Below are 6,339 nucleotides of genomic sequence, written 5' to 3' on the forward strand. Positions count from 1 at the left end.
ACAGGGGGTTCTAGCTGCACAATATCCGGGTGTCAGTTAGGAGACCTTGCTAAGAAAAAGAGCTTGTCCAAGCCAGAAAATAGGGGTTATGCTCTTCCAGTTTTTACATGCCTTCTCCAGTGACAGTGTTGTAATGTATGCATCATTGTGGTCCAGGGCATTGCTGTTCTGGGTCCTGACTTTATATCCAGGCCAGCAGAATGTGATTTAGAAAATTAATGAAATTGTCATGATTAGTAAGTAAGTGGTGTTCAGCAGAGGTGTACAGATCTCATAGGGTCCCTTAGTAATATAAGTACGCCCCCCAATGTCATTTCTGAAAAATTCGGCAATAAAAAAATTGTCCTCCATGTAGCTCACTTTATTGGAGTTCTGTGTTAGAAACAGTGGTACATGTGCTTTATAAATATGGTAGTTATTCTGTACACTGTGTGGAATCACTGCATCAACCAAAGGGTTTGTTCTAAACCTAAGGGACACTATCCCTGCAGTAATCTGGTGTTCACAATTGAACTCCTATATACAGATCTGGACTTTGCTGTAGGGGAGACATCAGGCTCTTACTTCTTGGAGTAGTCCCGGTGTGGTTGACAGATTACTCATGGAGGTCAGAGACACAGAAGCGGGGCACCAAAGGATCAGACAAAACTTGTAGTCATAAACAGGCCGAGGTCATGGCAGGGAGAGTTTGTGTGAATTTGGGAAATATAAACATCTACAACAACCTCATAATCCTCAAATAACACCCATAGATCATAGACCATCGATTGCACCACAAAAACGGATCAATGGGACTAATCATAAAATATATAGAGATCTTTATTAGTCAAAATTCATAATATTGATCAGACATTGGAAAGAAGGACGACACAATGGCAATTTGATACAGAAAAATACATGGGGCACATTACCAGACAATGTCCATCAGAATCATTATTGTAACATCAATGTGGCTCTAAGAATACACTGTCCTATGAGGGAATATCTCTCAATAAAGGCTTACTACTATGATATTAATGGGCAGTGCAATAGACCAACAATATGAACGGCTGCCAAGATTATACATAGATAATAAGCAGGTGTGCCTTGAAAGAGCGAAAATACGCCCAATTAAATAAGTAATAGCACCTAGATATATACATATCATTTGTATTAAACTAGATGTAATATTAATTGGCTCACATGTTTATCAGTCCTAATCCGCAGCCTATATGCAATTCATATCTTTATATATCCATCCCTAGGTATAGACATGACCATAATAAGTATAAAACATACCCAAAGTCATAATGCATAGAGACTAGAAGGTCGCCCCACGTACTGACACCTAGACACGTGTTTCGCCTCACCAGGCATCGTCAGGAGGTGATTAGGAAAATAAAATGAGGGAGGGTCTTACTGTGTCCCACCTCAGCAGCGATGGCACGCTTTGAGAGACCCTGCTTATGCAGTTCAACAACCCGACCACGTTCAAAAAGGGAGAGGTTTTTTTGTCTTTGCCATCACAATGTGTGACTACCTGTGTTAAGGGGGAATATTAATTACCAATATTTATGCAAATATTGATAATTAATATTCATAAATAGGAGGAGCCGACTACCGATGACTCCCCCTTTTTATACCTTTAATAATGAATAATACTTTCACTTTACCTTACGCTAATCACTAAACTAGCTGCATGCGCCTTACTAACTACCGCTAGTAACAACACGTTACACAGTAGGTACAAATAACACACAGTGTTTATTAACACCTACAGTACACAACGCATGCAATGCACTAACAATACAGTATTAAAAATACAGTACTAAACTACACTACACAATCCCAAATTCCACCCACAAACTAAGTATACAATACACTTACACACACACACATTAGCAGCCCACCCAACCTGGACTAAAAACTATCCCTAAGAATGAAGGGTTTACAGTGGCACTGCAAGGGTAAATGCAGGCCACAGACACAGGGTTGCAGGGATTAACCCAGAATAGGGAGCGGAGATGCTCCTATAGGGTTAGGGTGGGGGATTGGTGGTCAAGGGTTTAAGGGTAGGGGTGCAGAACAGGGGAACAGGTTACAGGGATAAGGGTATATCAGGGAACAGAGGTAATAGAAGTAGGTAGGGGCCACAGGTAAGGGTTGGTATAGGGTTAAATCATTGGTGGTATAGGGAGGGTTGGTGGTATAGGGAATAGGGGTATATATGTCCGTGGGGGCTACAGGTATAGGGTAGGTATTCGTTGGTGGGATAGGGTAGTTAGGGGTTAATGATACTTATGCTTGTTTTCCAGGGGGGGTTGCTCGTCTCTAGGGGGGTCCTTCTGGTCCGGGCTGCAGGCTCCTTCTCCAGGGGCACGTCATGGAGCTGATCTCTCCCATGTGTCTCTCCTTGTAGTCCAGTTCCAAGAGCCCTTCCCTTTGTCTTGGACTGATATATAAGTCACTCTCACTCCCCCCCCTTCCCCCATCCAAGGTGCAGGGAAATGACATCATCGTGTGCGTGTGACGGAATGCATGCACTCAGACTGCAGCAGATAACTGACTGGCCCCCTGAGGCTCAGAATCTGTACAGCCAAAGACACCATGGCACCACACACACACCCATGTCATAAACAGTCCCTAAACAGAAGGTGGGGGAGCCCTGTTGGGCATGTTTCAAAGGGATCTATTGATCTTCTGAAGTGACTAGAAGCTGGACAATCTAGCCATCTGGTGCCATCACCCGCAGGTATGCAGGAGGAGGGGGGGGCGCCATGACTGGGGGACATAACTGGCCACATGCATATAAGACAATTGGGGCATATCTATATATATTATATATACCCAACTCTAATGTAAGTATATATGGACATGTGTGTAAATACAGGGGCATACAGACATATCCACATATACACACATAACACTATGTCCTTCCCCCCTCTGGCCATACAGGGCCAATATATATATATATATATATATATATATTTGTGGTAGGAGCTGAGCGAGGAACAGAATAGGCATGCCTACGTACTGCCCTGACCTATCTGGCTGGAGTGTGCCCGGAGCCAGAGACGAGGTAAGGCCTAAATATGTGGGCCACCCAAGGAGGAGTGAATGAGAAAAGGGACGGGAGTGAGGGGCAATGAACGGGCGCCCTCCTGCTTGGACCGAGGGGTTTAAGTAGGGGAGGGAGCTCCTCCCACAATTACAGGCTGTACACAGCCTTAACTATTTGTGGTAGGAGCTGAGCGAGGAACAGAATAGGCATGCCTACGTACTGCCCTGACCTATCTGGCTGGAGTGTGCCCGGAGCCAGAGACGAGGTAAGGCCTAAATATGTGGGCAAAAAGATGAGTACTGGCACGGTGTAGGGTGCAACGTATTTATTTGAGCATCATGAGACCTATAAGGCTAATGAACAAAAGGCTCTGGAGATTTCGACCTGCGGATTGGGAATGTACCTTGCGTAGCAAGACGACCGCCAACGACCCATCTTGCGGATGACGTGCGCCGGCACCTGATGACTGGATGCTGAGAAAGTGGCCCCTATGCAGAAGGAGTGCCCGGATATTGTGCTAGGGTTGTACCCCAACCCTGCTGCCAGCGTGCGGATGTTGGAGACAAACAGGGCAGAAGAAAGGGGCCTACCGTTTATCGGGAGCAACGGGTCGTCTAGCGCGGGCGACTGAAGTGAGGCCAGAAGCTCCTTGAGCACCTTGATAGGACACCACCAATTGGACGTGGGGAAGAACTCTACCTCGGTGGGAGGACCTGCCTGATTAGTCTTGGTAGATGGGATGTAGAGTATGAAATGGTCTAAAAGGCCAGGCAAGATGCCGCCTGAGCAGGGTTGCCCGGTTGACTGCGCAGCAGGTGAACTCCCCAGTCCTAAGAAATCCATAGAACCCCAGTTACATGGCCGCTTTGGTGATAATGCTTGCTGAGTGCCCAAAAGGGAGACCGTCTAGGGCTACGGACAATCTGCGGAATAGCTCGCCTGAGACTAGTTGCCTGCGCACCTGGACCGCCGTGCTTACCTTCTGAATGCCCCTAAGGGTGGCTTTGATGGCCTGATTAGAAAAAATGGATTTGGCAGAGGGGTCACCGAGCATCTGATGGTGCTGAATGCCGGCCAAATACAGTTTGATGGTGTTGAATGACAGGTGGCGGTGGGAGTGGCAATGGGCTATAAATGCCATAATAAATGTGACCTCGTCCACCTCCCCACGTGGATGGGTGTCAATGAACTGCCTATAGACTTTGAACCCGGCGTCATAATTCCTGGCGGTGTTGGCGGATAGAGAATGCTGGACCACGGTCCGGGCGAATGCTATCAGGGGCCCTAGTCCAACAGGAGGGAGCTGAATGGCGGAGCTGGAATCTGGGGTCTGCCTCTGGAAGTTCCTGAAAGTAGATATCGTAATTAAAACGAGACAGGGCGTCGGCCGCCACGTTCTGTGCCCCCTGAATATGGAACGTGAAAATATGAAAGTTAAACGTTAGAGACAGCCAAACAAGCCTACGCAGTAGGGACATGATTTTGAGAGACTTGGCTCTCCCTTTGGAGATGACTTCTACCAGTACCTGACTGTCCGTCCTGAAGATTACTGATTTGTTAGCCCAGAGAGGACCCCACACCTGGGCGGCCGCCACTATTGGGTACAACTCCAATAGTGGGGATGATTTCATGGACCCGGTCTCGGATATGAGTTCCACCGGCCAACTGCCGACCAACCACTGCGGATGGAAGATGGCCGCGAACCTGCGGGAGGCCGCGGCGTCGGTGAACACCGTGGGGGACGCGGCATCCGGGGATGGCACGAACAAGGAAATGCCATTCCACCCGGCCAGGAAAGCCTGCCACATCTGGAGATCCGCCATGGCATGCCTGTCCAGTTGGACGGTGGAGTCCTGGTCCGGAGCTGCCGGGAGGAGACTGAGGAGCCGGGAAGTGAAGGACCTCCCCTGGGGCATGATCTTAAATGCACAGTTGAGGAACCCTAACAGGGACTGGAGCTCCCGCTTGGACAGGACCCTGGAAGAAGCCACGGAGGAAAGGGCGGCCTGGATCTTAGCCAGCTTGGCCGCGGGGAGGCTGGCCTCCATGCGGACCGAATCCAGGATGATGCCCAAGAAGGTAACCCTGGTGCCTGGACCCTTCGTCTTGGCAGACGCCATGGGGACCTTGAGGCTGGCGAACAGCTGGAGCAAGCTTGCCAACCCCGAGGGGGAGCCCTGGGGCCTCTCGATGATCAGGAAGTCATCTAGGTAATGGATGACCATGTCCAGATCTCTGTGATGAACTAGGATCAAATGCAGCGCGCAAGCGAACCTGTCAAACAGCCACGGGCTGCTTTTGGAACCAAAGGTGAGCCGGTTGGCAAAATAGTACCCGTCCGCCGAATGCAGACCGTACTACTTCCATAACTGGGGAAGGACGGGGAGCAATTTGAAGGCGTCCGCTATGTCGGCCTTGGCCAACCAAGCCCCTTTCCCGGCCATCAGGACGTACTGGATGGCCTCATCGATGGACGCGTATGTCATGGAGAACTCCTCTGATGGGATCAAGGAGTTGAGGTTGGGAATAGGCGACATGTGTGGAGCCGACAAATCATAAATTAAGCGCCTTTTATTGGAGGACTGCTTGGAGACCAGACCAATTGGGTTCACCCTCCAAGTGGCGAAGGGGATGGACTTGAACGGGCCCAGCAGGAACCCCTTCCGGACCTCGTCCTGCAATAAGGTGGCTACTACCGCCGGATCTTGGGTAGCCGACTGCAAGTTCCTTCCCTCCCAGGAAACTTGAGGGAGGGTAATGAAACCTGTGTGAAAACCCCTCTCGAATCCGGCGAGAAGGAACTGGACTAACTGGCGATCGGGATGGTCCTGCAATAGGACGGTCAAGAGCTCGATGTCGATGTCGGCCAGTCATAGATTCTTGTGCTGCCTTTTCGGGCAGCTGGGACGGGGATGGGCCCTGAAACAGAGGGAGCAGATGTGCAGCGCTCAGCAGCTATTGAAACCGCAACCCCCAGCGTTGAAGTTATTGCACACCTGACTTTGCCCCAAATAGGTGATGGGCCTACCCAGCTTATCAGTAGAAGCCTCGAACCGCTGGTCGCTGGAGGGGCCTGGCAGGGAACCCTCCCGGGCCGGGGTGGGAAGGTTTGGACACCAGTCAGCGGTATGCTGGATGGACTGACAGGCCGCGCACGTGCGAGCCCGTAACCCCGCGAAAATACGACAGAACAACTCCTTGTCGAGATTCGCCCAGTCCGTGATGAATTGAAACTGGGCGAGGGTAGCGGCTGCCTTGGCCAAGAATGACCGGTGATAATCATAAAAGTTGGTTCCACC

The sequence above is a fragment of the Bufo bufo genome, chromosome 1, assembly GCF_905171765.1.
Source record: "Bufo bufo chromosome 1, aBufBuf1.1, whole genome shotgun sequence".
NCBI classification, from domain to species: domain Eukaryota; kingdom Metazoa; phylum Chordata; class Amphibia; order Anura; family Bufonidae; genus Bufo; species Bufo bufo.